This window comes from Herpailurus yagouaroundi, unplaced genomic scaffold, assembly GCF_014898765.1.
Source record: "Herpailurus yagouaroundi ecotype Mexico unplaced genomic scaffold, PumYag 160, whole genome shotgun sequence".
Lineage (NCBI taxonomy): Eukaryota > Metazoa > Chordata > Mammalia > Carnivora > Felidae > Herpailurus > Herpailurus yagouaroundi.
Window position 1 is genome coordinate 26,495,249 of NW_024412401.1, and position 19,340 is coordinate 26,514,588.

At 38.3% G+C, this 19,340-nt stretch overlaps 1 protein-coding gene across 1 annotated transcript in view; it reads left to right on the forward strand.

Annotated features, from left to right (window-relative positions):
- The first annotated feature begins 2,479 nt into the window (after positions 1 to 2,479).
- PLPPR1 (phospholipid phosphatase related 1) overlaps positions 2,480 to 19,340 on the forward strand; it is a 326,239-nt gene continuing 309,378 nt past the window's right edge. The window contains exon 1 of the mRNA XM_040481836.1: positions 2,480 to 2,562. The gene's annotated coding sequence lies outside the window, so the exon portion shown is untranslated. The remainder of the gene's footprint in view (positions 2,563 to 19,340) is intronic.

A 19,340-nucleotide genomic window follows, 5' to 3' on the forward strand; every position in this document is an offset into this window, starting at 1 on the left:
TGCTCTAAAAAAGTCTTTAAAAAAACACATTATAATTTTATTCCCATTCTCACCCCCATGTTCTGGTTTTATGCTCCCTATTACCTCAGTCAATATTTTTACTATGACAATAAAAGTATTGCTTTTTCTTAAAAAGAGTAATTGTTCTATGTTACTCTATATTATAGCACATCTAAAAATATATTCTTCAAGTGTCTTATGACTAGTACGTATGATTTTCTTACATCAGATTTGTGGTATAAAAAGGTGAGAATGTCCTGAAATTTTTGCTTGTGATTAGATGTTTATCCCCATGTGAATTCTTCCAAAGTCAGAGAAGAATGCAGCACAGTCATTCTCAAATCTGATCTGATATCTCACACAAATATACTGTTTCATGTGACATACTGTGCGTTTGATCAATACTGTGTTTACCATGTGATGTATGTAAGTGGCTTACATATGCTAATACATTTAGTTCTCAGAATGACCTTATTGGGAAGACACTATTACAATTCTCTTCCTCTCTATTTTAAAAATGAAAAAAGGGAGCACAGAAAAGTTAAGTAAATGTCCCAGGATCAGGAAACTACCAAGAGCAGTGCTCAGAATGTTAAACTGAGGTAGTCTAGAACCTGAGTGGGGGCTTAATCTGTATAGTGACCTTCACCCTAGGACTCAGTGACAATCACTGGAGGTGGGTGGACTTCTGTATTGTTAACCAGCTCTGTAGTTGATTCTGATGTGTGTTTCTGAGTCAAATAAACTAGTGTTTGAATTCTGACTTTTTTACTGGCTGTATGTAGTTAGGGAAGTTATTTAATCTTTTTGTCTCAATTTCTTTACAAATGAAATGGGGAGATATTTACTTCGGAGTTCTGGGTGAATTAAATGAGTTATCATATGTGAAGCACTGGTACAGAGTACATTTTTAATAAAGAAGAGGTATTATTCTGGAGAGTTTACCAGATCTGTTTACTCTCAAGTAACACTCTTTGAGAAACATTCTTTGGCGGGTATAGGGTGGTTATTATATCTATAGCTTTTTGTTTGGAGCCTACTTTCAAATTATGCTTTCTCATTAATTCAAGAAGAAATACATGTATATGTTACATATATTTGTTATGACTTCCAAGGAGCACTTTGACATGTTTCAGAAAAGCTCTTAAAGCTGTATCTCACAGAAATATATTGCTTAATGTGACACATTGGGTAATAGGGGAAATGGCTCCATGCCAAAGAGTGTCCTGGCTCTCTCTGGGTCTCTTTATGAATGGGAAGTAGCTGCTTAGTCTGTGGGAAAGTCCTTGGGCATAAGAGATGAAAATCCGAACAGGATCACCTTGTTTGGGCCTGCCGCCTGTCCGGAAAGACTCCGAAGAGCACTAACTGGTGTAAGGAGATAATATACCACCTTTCCCCAGTTCAGCTAAAGACACTCATTACTTTAAGAATGATTGGATTATTATAAAAGAGAAACTATTTAATTTTTGTCTTCTAAATTTAGCTCTTGTGGCCCAATTCAGAGAAACGCTTGTGAAAGGCCAGTCTTCTGATGTGCAAGATCCAGGCTGTTTGAGAAGAAAAAAAGCATTTCAGAAATCCAGACGTTAAGTCCTGAGGGAACAGTGCACAAAGTTAATCAATACACAGTAGAAATTAAGAGGAAAGTTGACCAGTCAGAAGTCCCCAACCTGGGAATGGGGAAACCCAGAGAGTAAAGAGAGAAAGGAGCCTGGGGAGGAGGCCAGTGGGCTCCATGCTTGGAGAGTCTTCACTGTAGGAGAAGGTCTGATGGAATACCCAGTCTCTGCTGAATTGAGCACCTTCTAAGGCCAGAACCATGAGTTGCGGGACATCAACTTAACCAGCAGACTGTCCATCACAAGTTGAGTGATGGCTACTGCTGAGGTTCTGTTTTAGCTCACCCATATGTCTATGAAGGCTCCCTACAGACATGGCCTTCGACCTTCCAGCAGGAGTAATGCTGTGTGTGCCTTGACACTTCACTTGGCCCATCTGAAGTAACTTGTGTGGCTGATCTTCCACTTTGACAGCACAGGACACTCATAGCCCCTTATGATGAAAAGAGTAGGGTCTTGGATTTATCACCTTGAGTGTTATGCAAAATGAAAGGCCTTCCCAACATCTAGACCTAAGCAGCTGAACAGAAAGAGCTTTATTTTTCCCCATTTTGGAAAATAGCCAAACATACTGCAAGTTTTTGAATGTACAAATTATAACCATCATGCCCTGTGAAGAGCAAACATGATGTACTTTGTAAGAATAATTTATATCCTGTTTTTTCACAGTCAAGTTAGTCACCTTGTTCGTTTATGAGTAAATAGTAGGAAAACCGTTGAATGGCAGAGACTATGTTTAACAAAAGGCATCTAACTCTTAAGTGAGAGGAAAAACAAAGGTAATAAAGGGTGTATTATTTGATTTTCCATTGCAGAAGTCAGTCTGTGCAAAATTCTGCTTGCAAAGAGATCATCCTTCCTACTTAACTTGTAGGAGATCATTTAGAAGGTTTGCTGGACTTGGCCGCATGGATCCTTCAGCTCCCAAGTACTTTCAGAGGTATTGTTCCATTTATTCCTTTTTATACCCTCATGAGAAAGAAAGCAGATATTTATAAATCCTACTTTACAAAGGCCGAAGTAGTGTTTGTATGGTGGGGAAACTGAGGAACAAAGGAACTAAATGACCTTGGCAGAAACTATTGCCACGGATCCCTTTTGACACCAAAAGGGTGGTATTTATAATCATTTGATAAATGCATGTGTGAAGAATGTAGATTGTTCTGAAATGAATGGTTTCAAAGTATCTGGGAATGTTGCCGAATCTGAATTTCTCCAGGAAATTGAATATACTGTTCTCATGCAATTTAGGAACTTTGGAAGGAGAACAGCAGCTTTGATTTGATTTGATTTGATTTTTTTTAAGTTTGTTTGTTTGTTTATTGAGAGAGAATGAGAGTGTGGGCAGGGAAGGGATGCAGAAAGAGAGGTAGGGAGAGAGAAAATCCCAAGCAGGTTACATGCTGCCAGTGCAGAGCCCAATGTGGGGCTCAATCCCATGAACCATGAAATCATGAGCTGAGCTGAAATCAAGAGTGGGACACTTAAGTGACTAAGCCACCTAGGTGCCCTAGCAGCTTTGATTTTATAATAAAACTATTAGTTACTAATTTTTCTTGAAGGGGACTTCAATTGGAATTTAAAGGACTCTTTTGCCCAAGTCAAAGGTATTATGGTAAATAATTCTTACCTATCACTTCCAAGCAATAGTTACTGCTTCAGTCCTTTATGTCTTTAGAACTTTTTATCATCACCTTCCTTGGCATAGACATGTAGGATTTAAGTAACTTTATAGTTGTTCTGATTTGCTGATGCTGGATAGTTGAAAGAGTCTTGGCACCAAAAGGCAATGAAAGCCTGGATCCATCTGCAGACCATTACATACTCTGTCATGTGATGAATGAAGAAGGTAGGACATTGATCAGGACAAACATCTCTGATTTGGGAAGGAACATTGCATTAGCAGATATATTCCTTCAATAATAGCCCTGAAGTGTGATGGTTGTGAGTAACTATGGTGATGTGGGTGGAGGTGAATGGCAGACTAAAAAATGTTTTAATGGCTGATGTGGCTTTCATGACACATATAAACCTAAGTAAAAAAGGTATCCTTTGAGTCTCACACAACTGTATGAAATAAGTAGGGAAGTTATTATCTCTATTTTATGGATGAAGAAATTGTGGCTCAGTATGACTTGCCCAGTGTCATACAGCCGACTATCCATATTTCTCCCTGTTGAAGAAAGTATAACATTGGACTCAGTGTGTGGATTCTCCAAGAGAAAGTTGAAGGTTTTGGTAGTACTTTCCTGTAACTCAGTTTGCTGCATGGTTATGAGGGAGGCAATACCATTTTATTAAAGGGTTTCTTTAATTGATGAGGCAATGGGAGTCTCCAGTGATATTTTGGATTATGAGTTAAGTGGGAAGGAACCTCAAACTCAAGGTTAAAGCCCAGTGGTAATCTAACATTAATAGTAAGTGGCCTGGATAGGAGACATCAGCTGGTGTATTTTTTTTTCAATATATGAAATTTATTGTCAAATTGGTTTCCGTACAACACCCAGTGCTCATCCCAAAAGGTGCCCTCCTCAATACCCATCACCCACCCTCCCCTCCCTCCCACCCCCCATCAACCCTCAGTTTGTTCTCAGTTTTTAAGAGTCTCTTATGCTTTGGCTCTCTCCCAATCTAACCTCTTTTTTTTTTTTCCTTCCCCTCCCCCATGGGTTTCTGTTAAGTTTCTCAGGATCCACATAAGAGTGGAAACATATGGTATCTGTCTTTCTCTGTATGGCTTATTTCACTTAGCATCACACTTTCCAGTTCCATCCACGTTGCTACAAAGGGCCATATTTCGTTCTTTCTCATTGCCATGTAGTACTCCATTGTGTATATAAACCACAATTTCTTTATCCATTCATCAGTTGATGGACATTTAGGCTCTTTCCATAATTTGGCTATTGTTGAGAGTTCAACTGGTGTATTTTAACATTGATGTAAACACCTGGAACAGACATACTGAATCAGCTGAGGTCCAAGAGAAATGGGGCACACTGACCTCTACAATCTCTGAGAATTGGGAGAATAATGGACTCAGCAGGATTTCAGGTAAAATTAAGAAGAGGAAGTTCTCAGGTCTCAGGGCTATTTTCACCTCACCTTGCCAGGTGCCTATCCCTCACCTTGCCAGGCTGCCAAAATACTTCCTTTGCAAACTCCTGAAATTATTTCAGCAGCATTTGTCATTATAGTGACTCTCCTTGATTTAAAAAAAAAATTTAATGTTTATTTTTGAGAGAGAGACAGAGCATGAGTGGGGGAGGGGCAGAGAGAGAGAGGGAGACACAGAATCCGAAGCAGGCTGTGCTGACAGCTCAGAGCCTAGGAACTCAGGAGCCCTGAGATCATGACCTGAGTTGAAGTCTGATGCTTAACTGACTGAGCCACCCAGGCTCCCTCCCCTTGAATTTAGGAGAGGCTCTAGACCTGGAGTTGACAAACATCATGCCTGTGGGCCAAATTTAGCCCACTGTCTATTATTGTAAATGCAGTTTTATTGGAACACAGCCACTCCCCTTTGTTTATATACTGTCTATGGTTGCTTTCATACTAGGAAGGCAACATTGAGTATCTGCAGTAGAGACCATATGGCAGAAAAATAAAAAAATACTTTCTGGCTCTATACAGAAAAATTTGCTGATCTTTGTCCTGTACTGTTAATGGCAAAATGCTTTAATCTCAGTGCTTGCTCTGATTACTTAGGAGTGGTTGCCTGAACTACTTTTTTGAAACTCTGAAACTGTGTCTCTGGCCAGTGAGAACGAGTGCTCCATCAGTTAGTAGTATCTGCTGTAGACACAGAAGCTAGGATTGATGGTGGTTATGCTAAGTGTTTACCATTCCTTACTGTAGGCTTTCATTTCCTCATGCTGCTGTGAGACCGTCCTAAGCCAAGACATTCCCTGAGGACTTGAGGGCTGTCTTTAATAAAAGGTGGAGCAGGTGACTTCTAATGTAAGGCAAATCCCACACCTTTCCAAATAAATTAACTAAGATAACTAGTCACGTATATGATTTGAACACCACAAACTTGGCTCTGTGATTTACAAATGCTACCTTATTTGTTTCTACAAATCTGAAAGGGAGACATTTGTCTTATTTCATGGCTGAGGAAATTAACTTACAGGGAAATTCAGGTTCTTACTGCATTGAATGCAAATATGGTTCCGAAACCAGTAATTTCTTGTCTGTTGGGTTAAGTTAAATTTGAGAGGAATCACAATATCATTATCAGTCCTTCCCACTACATAAAATTCAACAATTAGAAATTAAAACTCTATATCTAAGAGAAATATCTCTGGGGGGGCTTAACCTATTGGGCATTCATACTTCAATGTGTAATACCTTAATATGACCACTATTATCTCATAAAAAAGGAATTCTAGTTTTGAACATTGTATACATATAATAGAAAGTTGTTTAGTGGTGTTTTTTGCTTGCTTGTTTGTTTTAACAAAGAAAGTTAGAAAAGTAATGTTAGAGCATGAGGTCTTTTTAGGGGAAACCAGGATATTCAGAGATCTAATGTTAGCAAAGGAGAATATTTGAATCATACCTGTGGTCCAATAGGTAGATATGAGATTAATTATTTCTGGCTAGTGTTTTACTCAATGTTGTTTTGATTGCAACTGGCAGAAACTTCAGAGATAATTTATGTTGAGGGATATTTTGTTCAAAAAAATGTATGTTTTTCTCATAGAATTTAAGGGCAGAAAAGTATAGCTGTCTTCAAAAGGAACCTGACCTAACTGGAAATTGTTTCTTTCTTTCTCTCTGTTACACACCCCACAACTGTCTGCTTCATTCTGTTTCTCTATTTCTCTGTGTTTGTGTTGGAAAAATTAAATACCCAGCTAAGCAGCATTACCTTCTAGACTTTATCACAGATCTAGCATGGGAAATTAGATGCTAGGTCAGGACCTTATTCTCAAAACATGATCAAAAATGAGAAAGGACAAAACTTATTTAAAGCAAAGTTTTAAATAGTCCTATATTACTCTAAAGAGATTTTTGATGTTTTCCCTGACTATAGATACTCTCATGCCAAGATCTAATAAGTCCTGATGCTAATGACATTTACTGAGAATCCAATAATGTCTGCAGAGAGCTTTGAACAAGCTTTTTTTTTTATGTTTATTTATTTATTTTGAGAGAGAGAGAGAGAGAGAGGAGGAGAGTGAGCATGAGCGGGGGAGGGGCAGAGAGAGAGAGAGAGAGAGAGAGAGAGAGAGAGAGCCTGATGGACTCCATCCACCATATGATCCAGCAATTCTACTTTTGGGTATTTATCCAAGAAAAGGATACTTTCCAAAGAAAAGGATAAATACCCAGAAGTAGAATTGCTGGATCATATGGTGGCTCTATTTTTAATGTTTTGAGGCAATTCCATCATACTGTTTTCCACAGTGACTGCACCAGTTTGCATTCCCACCAACAGAGCATGAGGGTTCCTTTTTCTCTATAGCCTTGCCAACACTTGCTGTTTCTTGTGCTTTTGATTTTAGCCATTCTGACAGATGTTAGGTGCATTGTAGTTTTGATTTGCATTTCCCTGATGATGAGTGATGTTGAGCATCTTTTCCTGTGTCTGTTGGCCATCTGTATGTCTTCTTTGGAGAAATGTCTGTTCATGTCTTCTGCCCATTTTTAATAGGATTATTATTAGTAGTGTTATGGTGTCGAATTATAGAAGTTCTTTATATATTTTGGATACTAACTCTTTATGAGATATATCATTTGCAAATATCTTCTCCCATTCTGTAGGTTGCCTTTTAATTGTTTTTTATTTGTTTTGATGTTTTCCCAGTAGTTTATTTTTGCTTTTGTTTCCCTTACCTCAGAAAACGTATCTAGAAAAATATTGCTGCAGCAGTGTCAGAGAAATTACTGAGTGTACTCTCTTCTAGGATTTTTATGGTTTCAGGTCTCACATTTAGGTCCTTAATCTATTTTGAGTTTATTTTTGTGTATGATGTAAGGAAGTGGTCCAATTTTATTTTTTTGCATGTAGCTGTCCAGTTTTCCCAACATCATTTGTTACAGAGACTGTCTTTTTCCCATTGCATATTCTTGCCTCCTTTGTCAAAGATTAATTGACCATATAATTGTGGGTTTATTTCTGGGCTCTCTATTCTGTTCCATCAACCTGTGTTTCTGTTTTTGTGCCAGTACCATACTGTTTTGATTACTGTAGTATTATAGTGTATCTTGAAATCTGGGATTGTGATACCTCCAGGTTTTTTCTTTCTTTCTTTTTTCTTTTTTTCTTTTTCAAGATTGCTTTGGCTATTCAGTGTCCTTTATGTTTCCATACAAATTTTAGGATTGTTTGTTCTAGCTCTGTGAAAAATGCTGTTGGTATTTTGATAAAGATTGCATTAAATATGTAGATTGCTTTTGTTAGTATGGACATTTTAACAATATTGTTTCCCCCAATCCATGAACATGGAATATCTTCCCATCTGTTTGTGTCATATTCAGTTTTTTTCCATCAGTGTTTTATAGTTTTAGAGTACAGGTCTTTCCTTTTTTTTGGTTTAGTTTATTCCAAGGTATTTTATTATTTTTGGCACAGTTGTAAATGGGAATATTTTCTTAATTTCTCTGCTGATGTTTCATTATTAGTGTATAGAAATGCAACAGATTTCTGCATGTTGATTTTGTATCCTGCAACTTTACTGAATTCATTTATCAATTCTGGTAGTTTTTTCATGGAGTCTTTAGGGTTTTCTATATATAGTACATGTCATCTACAAATAGTGAAAGTGTTACTTTTTTCTTATCAATTTGGATGGGTTTTGTTTCCTTTTGTTGCATGATTGCTGTGGACTTCTAGTACTATGTTGAATAAAAGTGGTGAGAGTGGGCATCCTTGTCTTGTCCCTGATCTTAGGGATAAGATCTCAGTTTTTTCACCATTGAGTATGATGTCAACTGTGTGTTTTTCACATATGGATTTTATTATATTGGGGTATGTTCCTTTTAAAACTACTTTGTGGAGGGTTTTTATCATGGATGGATGTTGTACTTTGTCAAATATCTTTTAAGCATTTTTTTTTTTTGCATAGCCTCCTGGCATCTACTAATTCAACCAGTGATCAACCATATCACGTCATGTTCTCTCCTTTTTCCTTCTCATTCTTTCTATCCTTGAACATTTACATTTCTTTAAAAAAAATTTTTTTTTTTACATTTATTTATTTTTGAGAGACAGAGCACAAGTGGGGGAGGGGAAGAGAGAGAGAAGGAGACACAGAATCTGAAGCAGGCTCCAGGCTCCAAGCTGTCAGCACAGAGCCTGACATAGGGCTTGAACTCACAAACCGTGAGATCATGACCTGAGCTGAAGTTGGACGCTTAACCAATTGAGTCACCCAGCCACCTCATGAACATTTACATTCCAACAATTACATAAAATATTGAATTCTAGCGAGAATAAATACAAATTATATTTATAGATATTTTAGGTCTGAGGAGGATAAATCACAAGTGGACATAGAAGTTATTTTTAATAACTTTTATTAATGACAATATTTTATTCACAAACACATATACTCTGGTACAAACACATTGTAGTTACTAAAATACTCTATAATATCCAAACTGAGGCAGGAAAAAGCTGGAGGTGTTTCAGTGTTAGTGATGATGTAGTTGGAAGGGCCCAAGATATCCTGTTCTCAGTGACCTATCATATGAAGTACAAGAAGCTTGTTCAGTAGCTCCTGGGTGGCTCACTTGGTTGGGCATCTGACTCTTGATTTTGGCTCAGATCATGGGTTCATGGTTTGTGAGATCGAGCCCTGCCTTAGGCCCTGTTCTGGCAGCATGGAGCCTGCTTGGGATCCTTCTCTCCCTCTCTCTCTGCCCCTCCCTACATCATGCTCTCCCTCTCAAAATAAATAAATAAACATTTAAAAAAAAAAAAAAGCTGTTCAAAGTCCTCTGCAGACATTATTGGGTTCTCAGTAAATGTCATAAGAATCAGGACTTATTAGATCTTGATATGAGAGTATCTATAGTCAGGGGAAACATCAAAAATCAACACTTCATTTAAAACATGTGATATAGAGTAAAAGGACCCTGGGCTTGTCTTGTCCTCAAACATAGCTAGATCAACATCAAGCCATTTTGAACACCTAGGGAATTGATCTGAGGATTAACAGAACATTCTGCATAATTTGAGGGAGGTGATGTGGCAGGTATGTGGTATGGAGACGTGAATTGGGAGAGAGAAGAGCTGTAGTGCTGCAGAGGGGAGGGAGCCCTTTTCACACAGAAGATAAAGGGGGAGAGAGAGAAGTGCATTGGGTTTGTACAAGAAAACACTCCCCCTGAAAGTAGCTAGAGAGAAAGAGTGAAAACACATACAAGGGACTGTACAACAAAACTGTTCCCCAAAACTATTGATGGGGTAAAAAGGAGAGGGTTTCTTTTTTTTAAATTTTTTTTTTCAACGTTTATTTATTTTTTGGGACAGAGAGAGACAGAGCATGAATGGGGGAGGGGCAGAGAGAGAGGGAGACACAGAATCGGAAACAGGCTCCAGGCTCTGAGCCATCAGCCCAGAGCCTGACGCAGGGCTCGAACTCACGGACCGTGAGATCGTGACCTGGCTGAAGTCGGACGCTTAACCGACTGCGCCACCCAGGCGCCCCAAAAGGAGAGGGTTTCAATACACCAGTTTTTTATAAACAGCAGAGTAGAGTCTGAAGTTTCAGAGGTCAACCCCTGGTGCTCCAGTGAGGAAGCGGGGTGGAGCCTCAGGAGTGGGCAGTGTGGTCTGAGGATTCCTTGGGTCATACAGGAAGAAGAGGTTTCCCTGCTTGGAGTGCATTTGGTACAGGTGATATGACCTCTCCGTGGGCAAAAGACCTGGCAGCTTCCATCAAGCGGCCGTGTTCACCCATATAGGAACAGAGACACCAGTTGAGGGCAGCAAACCCTGGCACTGGCTATGCATTGGGACTTACCATAAACTCTGAGCCACTGCACAGTGGAGTGACCATTTCCTGGGACAAGCTGGCCCTGGCTATAGCACAGTGAGTTCCTCTCCCAGAAGATCACTGTAAGTCCAAACCTTGGGGGTCTTCAAAGTGTAGGGTTTTGAAACATAGCTGCACCTGAGATAAAACACTGGAGAGAGGTGCCACCTGGTAGGCAGACAGCTCAGACATAGACAGGGGGAAGGTGGGGAGCTGATGGAAGTGGGGGACACAGGAGAGATGACTGATCTCGCATCTGTGATGGCCCGAACTTCCCACTCTACAGAGTATTGAGCAGGTGAAGCCATTTTCAACGTTAGCCCACCCACACTGATTGGCCCTAGTGAGCTAAACAGCGCCACCAAGTGGAGAATGGAGCCGTTACACCAAGCCCCGCCCCTCTGTGCTTTTGAGGCTCATTTCCACTAGGGCAAGTCAGCCTGGGAATCAGAGCAGCAGGCCCCTCCCTCCCTCAGAAGATCAGCGCAAACCCCTTCCAGGAGCTTAGTCTACTGACCATAGACTGCTGCAAGGTCTCACCTCTAGGGGAAACTGGATCTAGCTTCATTTGGGTTTTTTGGTTTGTTCATTTGCATTTTCGTTTTTTTTTTTGTTGTTGTTGTTATTGCTTCTGTTGTTGTTTTTCTTTTCTTTTGTTTTCTTTTGTTTCTTGGATACAGAAGGAGAAAAATGTTTATTTTTAAATTCTGTTTCATTAATTTTTAATTTTTCTTTTTCTCTCTTTTTTCTCTTTTCTCCTTTTTCTATCAAGCTTCTCTTGAAAAACAGAGAAACACAACTGTGATCTAGCTTCCTTTATTTGATTTAAAAATTAAAAAAAATTTTTTTTATTAAAAAAATTTTTTTTCAACGTTTTATTTATTTTTGGAACAGAGAGAGACAGAGCATGAACGGGGGAGGGGCAGAGAGAGAGGGAGACACAGAATCGGGAACAGGCTCCAGTCTCCGAGCCATCAGCCCAGAGCCTGACGCGGGGCTCGAACTCACGGACCGCGAGATCCTGACCTGGCTGAAGTCAGACGCTTAACCGACTGCGCCACCCAGGCGCCCCTAAAAAATTTTTTTAATGTTTACTTATTTTTGAGAGAGGGAGAGAGAGACAGTGTGAGTGGGGAAGGGTCAGAGAGAAAGAGAGACACAGATTCTGAAGCAGGCCCCAGGCTCTGAGCTGTCAGCACAGAACCCAACGCGGGGCTCAAACCCACAAACTGTGAGATCATGACCTGAGCTGAAGCTGGACACTTAACCAACTGAGCCGCCCAAGCACCCCAATATTTTTAAATTTTTGAACTTTTATTCCATTTGATTATTATTATTGTTGTGTTTTTTCCTCCAAAATGACAAGTTGGAGGAATTCACCTCAAAAGAATAGGAAGAAATGACAGCCAGGGATTTAGTTAATGCAGATATAAGATATCTGAACTAGAATTTTAAACAACAATTGTAAGGATATTAGCTGGGCTTGAAAAAAGCATAGAAGACACCAGAGAATCTCTTTATGCAGAGATAAAAGAACTAAAATTTAGTCAAGCTGAAATAAAAAATTCTATAACTGAGATGCAAACTCAAATACAGACCATAAAAAATGAGGATGGACAAGGCAGAGGAGTGAATTAGCAGTATAGAAGATAAAATTATGGAAAATAATGAAGCTGAAAAGAAGAGGGAAACAAAGATCAAGGATAACAATGGAGGAATTAAGGAACTCAGTGATTTATTAAAACATCACATTAGTACAAAGGAATTCCAGAAGATGAAGAGAGAGAAAAAGGGGAAGTAGGTTTATGTGAGCAAATTATAGCTGAAAACTTCCCTACTCTGGGGAAGGACACGGATATCAAAATCCAAGAAGCATAAAGAAATACCATTAAATCCAACAGACGCTGGCCATTGTCAAGACATATCATAGTCAGGTTCACAAATAAACAGACAAGGATAGAATCCTGGAAGCAGCAAGGGAAAGAAGACTTTAACCTACAAGGGAAGACAAATCAGGTCCACAGCAGATCTGTCCACAGAAACTTGGCAGGCCAGAAAAGAGTGGCAAGATATATTCAACATGCTGAATGGAATATATATGCAGCCATATATGGAATGGAAAACATATGCAGCCAAGAATATTCTATCCAACAAGGCTGTCATTCAAAATGGAAGGACAGCTGAAGAGTTTCCCAGACAAACAAAAACTAAAGGAGTTTATGACTACTAAATCAGCCCTACTAGAAATTTTAAGGGGGACTCTTTAACTGGAGGAAAAAAAAAAGACCAAAAGCAACAAAGACTAGAAAGGACCAGAGAGCATCAACCAGCAACACCAACTGTGCAGGTAAAGGTAACACAGTGGTACTAAATTCATACCTTTCAATAATCACTCTGAATGTAAATGGACTAAATGCTCCAATCAAAAGACATAGGGTATCATAATGTATAAAAAAACCCAAGATCTATCTATATGCTGCCTATAAGAGACTCATTTTAGACCTAAAGATACCTGCAGATTGAAAGTGAGGGGATGGAGAACCATCTACCATGCTAATAGATGTCAAAAGAAAGCTGGAATAGCCATAGTTATGTCAGACAAACTAGATTTAAAAACAAAGACCGTAACAAGAGATGAAGAAGGCATTACATCATAATTAAGGGGTCTATGCATCAAGAAAACCTAACAATTGTAATTATTTATGGCCCCAACTTGGACCATCCAAATATATAAATCAATTAATCATAAACATAAACTCATTGATAATAATACAATAATAGTAGGGGATTTCAACACCACACTTACACCAATGGACAGATCACCTAAGCAGAAAATCTACAAGGAAACAGTGGCTTTGAATGAGACACTGGACCAGATGGACTTAGCAGATATATCCAGAACATTTCATTCTAATGCAGCAGAATTCACATCCTTCTCAAGTGCACACGGAACACTCTCCAGAACAGATCACATACTGGCTCACAAATGAGCCCTCAACAAGTACAAAAAGATTGAGATCATACCATGCATATTTTCAGATCACAACGCTATGAAACTTATCAACCACAAAAAAAAAAAATTGTTAAGTCCTCAAATATATGGAGGTTAAAGAACATGCTACTAAAGAATGAATGGGTTAACCAGGAAATGTAAAAAGACATAAAAAAAAATACATGGAAGCCAATGAAAATGAAAACACAACAGTCCAAAACCTTTGGGAATCACAAAGGTAGTCCTAAGAGGGAAGTATATTGCAATTCAGGCCTATCTCAAGAGACAAGAAAGGTCCCAAATGCACAACCTAATCTTACACCTAAAGGAGCTAGAAAAGGAACAGCAAATAAAGCCTAAATCTAGCAGAAGAAGGGAAATATTAAAGATTGGAGCAGAAATAAATTATATAGAATCTAAAAAACCAGTAGAACAGATCAACAAAATAAGAATTGGTCTTTGAAAGAGTTAACAAAATTGATAGCCCCCTAGCCAGACTTATCAAAAAGAAAAGAGAAAGGACCCAAATAGATAAAATCATGAATAAAAAAGAAGAAATCACAACCAACACTACAGAAATACAAACAATTATAAGAGAATACTATGAAAAATTATGTGCCAACAAACTGGGCAATCTGGAAGAAATGCACAAATTCCTAGAAACTCACGCACTACCAAAACTGAAATAGGAAGAAATAAAAAATTTGGACAGACCCATAACCAGCAAAGAAATTGATTCAGTAATCAAAAATCTCCCAACAAACAAGAGTTTTGGCCCAGATGGCATCCCAGTGGAATTCTACCAGACATTTAAAGAAGAATTAATACCTTTTCTTCTCAAACTGTTCCAAAAAACTAGATATAGAAGGAAAATTACCAAACTTATTCTACGAAGCCAGCATTACCTTGATTCTAAAACCAGACAAAGACCCCACTAAAAAGGAGAATTACAGGCCAATAGCCCTGATGAACATGGATGCAAAAATTCTCAACAAGATATTAACAAATCAAATTTGACAGTACATTAAAAGAATTATTCACTATGATCAAGTGGGATTTATTCCTGGGCTTCAGGGCTGGTTCAGTATTTGCAAATTAATCAATGTGATACACTACATTAATAAAGGAAAGGATAAGAACCATATGATCCTGGGGTGCCTGGGTGGCTCAGTCTGTTAAGCATCTGACTCTTGGTTTAGGTTCAGGTTATATTTCACAATTCATGAGATTGAGCCCCACATTAGACTATGCACTGTCAGCAGAAAGCATGTATGGGATTCTCTCTCTCCCTCTTTCTCTGCCCCTCCACCACTTGTTTTTTCTCTCTCAAAATAAATAAACTTAAAAAAAATGAATCTCTCTCTAAAAAAAGAAGAACCATATGATCCTGTCAATAGATGCAGAAAAAGCATTTGACAAAATACAGCATCTATTCTTTTTTTTTAATGTTTATTTATTTTTGAGAGAGAGAGAGAGAGAGAGAGAGAGAGAGAGAGCGCACAAGCAGGGGAGGGGCAGAGAGAGAGGGAGACACAGAATCTGAAGCAGGCTCCAGACTCTGAGCTGTCAGCACAGAGCCCGACGCGGGGCTTGAACTCATGAGCTGTGAGATGATGACTAGAGCTGAAGTCGGACGCCTAACCAACTGAGCCACCCAGGCGCCCGCAGCATCTATTCTTGATAAAAACCCTCAACAAAGTAGGAAGAGGTGTAACATACCTCAACATCATAAAGGCCATATATGAAAGGCCCACAGCTAATATCATCCTCAAGGGGGAAAAACTGAGAGCCTTTCCCCAGTCAGGAACAAGACAAGGATGTCCATTCTCACCATTACAATTAAACATAGTACTGGAAATCTTAGCTTCAGCAATCAGACAACAAAAATAAAGGCATCCAGATTGGCAAGAAAGAAGTCAAACCTTCACTATTTGCATATGACATGATACTTTATGTAGAAACCCAAAAGACTCATGAAAAAATTGCTAGAACTAGTACATGAATTCAGCAAAGTCGCAGGATATAAAATCAACATGCAGAGATCTGTTGTATTTCTATACACCAATAACGAAGCAGCAGGAAAAGAAATAAAAGAATTGATCCCATTTGCACCAAAAACAGTAAGATGCCTAGGAATAAACCTAACTAAAGAGGTAAAAGATCTGTACTCTGAAAACTATAGAACACTTATGAAAGAAATTGAAGAGGACACAAAGAAATGGAAAAGCATTCTATGCTCATGGATTGGAAGAGCGAAAATTGTTAAAATGTGTATACTACTACCCAAAGCAATCTACACATTTAATGCAATCCCTATCAAAATACCACCAGCATTTTTTGCAGAGCTAGAACAAACAATCCCCAAATGTGTATGGAACCACAAGAGACCCCAAATAGCCAAAATAATCCTGAAAAAGAAAAATAAATCTGGAGGCATCATGATTCCGATGTTCAAGCTATATTACAAAGTCGTAGTCATCAAGATAGTATGGTACTGACCCAAAAACAGACACATAGATCACTGGAACAGAATAGAAAATCCAGAAATGAACCCACAACTATATGGTCAACTAATTTTCAACAAAGCAGGAAGAATATCCAATGGAAAAAAGACAGTCTCTTCAACAAATGTTGTTGGGAAAACAGGACGGTGACATGCAGAAGAATGAAACCAGATCATGTTCTTACACCATACACAAAAACAAATTCAAAATGTACGAAAGACCTAAATGTGAGACAGGAAACCATCAAAATTCTAGAGGAGAACACAGGCAGAAACCTCTTTGATCTGGCCAGACCCACTTCTTATTAGTCAAGTCGCCAAAGGCCAGGGAAGCAAAAGCAAACAGGAACCATTAGGACTTAATTGAGATAAAAAGCTTCTGCACAGCAAAGGAAACAATCAACAAAACTAAAAAAGCAGCCTATGGAATGGGAGAAAATAATTTGCAAATGGAACATCTGATTTTTTAGAATCCAAAATCTATAAAGAACTTACTAAGCTCAACACCCAAAACACAAATAACCCATTTAAGAAATGGGCAGAGGGTGTCTTGCTGGCTCAGTTGGTTAAGTGTCCAACTCGATCTCAGCTCAGGTCATGATCTCATGGTTCGGAGTTCGAGCCCCACATATAAAGTTTCATGATAATTATTTCTAAAAGTAATTATAGACTGTTTAACTGATGAGTTCTCTAATATGTTGTTGTATAAATGGAAATTAGTACCTGTTTATCATAAATTAAATTTATTTCTGAAGAATACTTAACTATATTATTGATGTTTGCAAAATTTCAAGTAAAAAGGAGAGAATCGTTAAATAAAACCAAATATACAATATGACCAAATTTTGCAAAACATACATATGGGTGGATGTATACATAAAAAAGTTAAAAATATTAATTAAACAACAATTATTTCTGGATATTAAGATTATGATTATTTTTTCTCTTGTCATAATCTTTTGTACTTTCTAATCATTTAAATCTTTATCAAAATTCTTTGGTGTCCAGGAAAGTCATTCAGTAACAAATAACAAAAAATAAAAAAGGATAACAATAAGGATTTTGCAACAGTAATCACTTTATTTGTTGGCTCTAATGAGTATTCCTTGTACGTGGTGAAATTTAAGAGGAAATAGAGAAATCATAAGTTTTTATTGCTAATTTTCATAACCGTAACACTCCAGCTAAGCAAGTTTATAATCACAAATGCTAGTAAAAACTGAGTAAAGATTTACAAATCTCTTTCTAATTAAAGACAATTTCTCACATTTTTTTGACAGAATGGGGTTACACTACATTTTTAAAAGCATATTATAAATGAATTCATATTTTAAATAATCCATTTACTATCAATATCACAATGTTCTGAGAAGAAATCAATGCAGTATCTTTCAGTTTTGATGCTATCAAACAGTACAACAGCAGCTCTTTCAGGATTACCCTCCCCACTTTATGAGAGTATGCAAATCATCGAAGTCTTGCTCCTGAGTCAGTGATATTTCTTTCTGAAACACATACAGAAAAATCTTTAATTCTAGTGAGCTAATCTTCCTCTGTAGTCTGTTCTTCTGCTGTTTTATGAGGAACTGTATTCTCAGAGTTGAGTCTTGTTCATTGGCACTAAGAATATATGTTTTCAATTATCCTCTAGGAAAAAGAAAAAAAAAAAAAAAAAAGAAAGAAATTCCTGACATACCATGGTGCCTGGCCTGAAATTCCCTTGAATACAATTGAAAGTGAAAATCTGAAATTGATTTCTTATGGTATTGCTCTTGTTAGGTTTTTTTCTGTTTTTGTTTTTAAATGTATGTATGTATGTTTGTTTATTTATATATTGACAGAGAGAGAGACAGAGAGAGAGACAGAGCAAGAAAGAACATGATCAGGGGAGGGGCAGAGAGAGGAGAGACAGAATCCCAAGCAGGCTCCATGCTGTCAGCGCAGAGCCAGAAGCGGGGATCAATATCACAAACCTGAGCTGAAATCAAGAGTCAGTCAGATGCTCAACCAGCTGAGCCACCAGGTAATCTGTGTTTCTGTTTTTAACCTTAATGCCTTGGTCTGAGCTTCCTCCAAGTTGCTTGAAAGTTCAGAGAATGGACCTAAAGTACTTGAAGCCGAGAGATGTGCTTGCTGTTATGTCAGACATGTCACAAGGGGAAGGAAGGAGGCATTTACCTTTAAAGCTTAAACTAGCTTTGGGGCGCCTGGGTGGCTCAGTCAGTTAAGCATCCAGCTTCTGCTTTGGTCAGGTCATGATCTCTGGGTTTGTGAGTTCTAGCCCCACATCGGGCTCTTTGCTGTCAGCAAGGAGCCTGCTTTGGATCCTCTGTCCCCTATTCCCCCTATCCCTCTGTCCCTCCCCTGATCTCTCTCTCTCCCTCTCAAAAAATAGATAAACTTAAAAAAAAAAAACTTAAACTAGCTTTATCATTCCTAGACTGTTCTGTTTACCCTGGAACACTTGTCATCATATAGAAAAGAAACATAGATTTTCTATGTCAATTTTGGAATGAAATGGCAAAGAGTAGCTCTCAGTTTTCATTCTGAAATGGTTTAAAAAATGAGAAGAACTTAAACAGGGCTTCAAAATGTACTAAGTTCTTCTACATCTTCTATCTGTTCATCTTCTTAATAAACAAGTGAAGTAGGTAAGGTTGTATCATTACCATCAGTCCCATTTTATGGAAGAGGAGAGGTTCAGAGATAGATGCATCGCTCAAGGTCACACATTTGAATCCTACAGGAAACAATTCAAATTCAGGTTTTCATTGTTTATTTGTTAGACACCAAAACATCCAAATGTAATTGCACAAAGTAGAAAATGTCCGGTGTGGCTTCTTTTGTAACTTATTAGTAGCTCTTATAAAAGAAGAAGAAATCTGGGGCGCCTGGGTGGCGCAGTCGGTTAAGCGTCCGACTTCAGCCAGGTCACGATCTTGCGGTCCGTGAGTTCGAGCCCCGCATCGGCTCTGGGCTGATGGCTCGGAGCCTGGAGCCTGTTTCCGATGCTGTGTCTCCCTCTCTCTCTGCCCCTCCCCCGTTCATGCTCTGTCTCTCTCTGTCCCAAAAATAAATAAATAAATAAAGGTTGAAAAAAATTAAAAAAAAAAAAAAAGAAGAAGAAGAAATCTTTGTACCAAATCCCTTAATACCAAATCACAAGTCAGTGATTTTTAAGAAAGGCTTAATTTATGCCAAGTAATTATGTTGATATCAATTTGCATTTTTGTGACTCA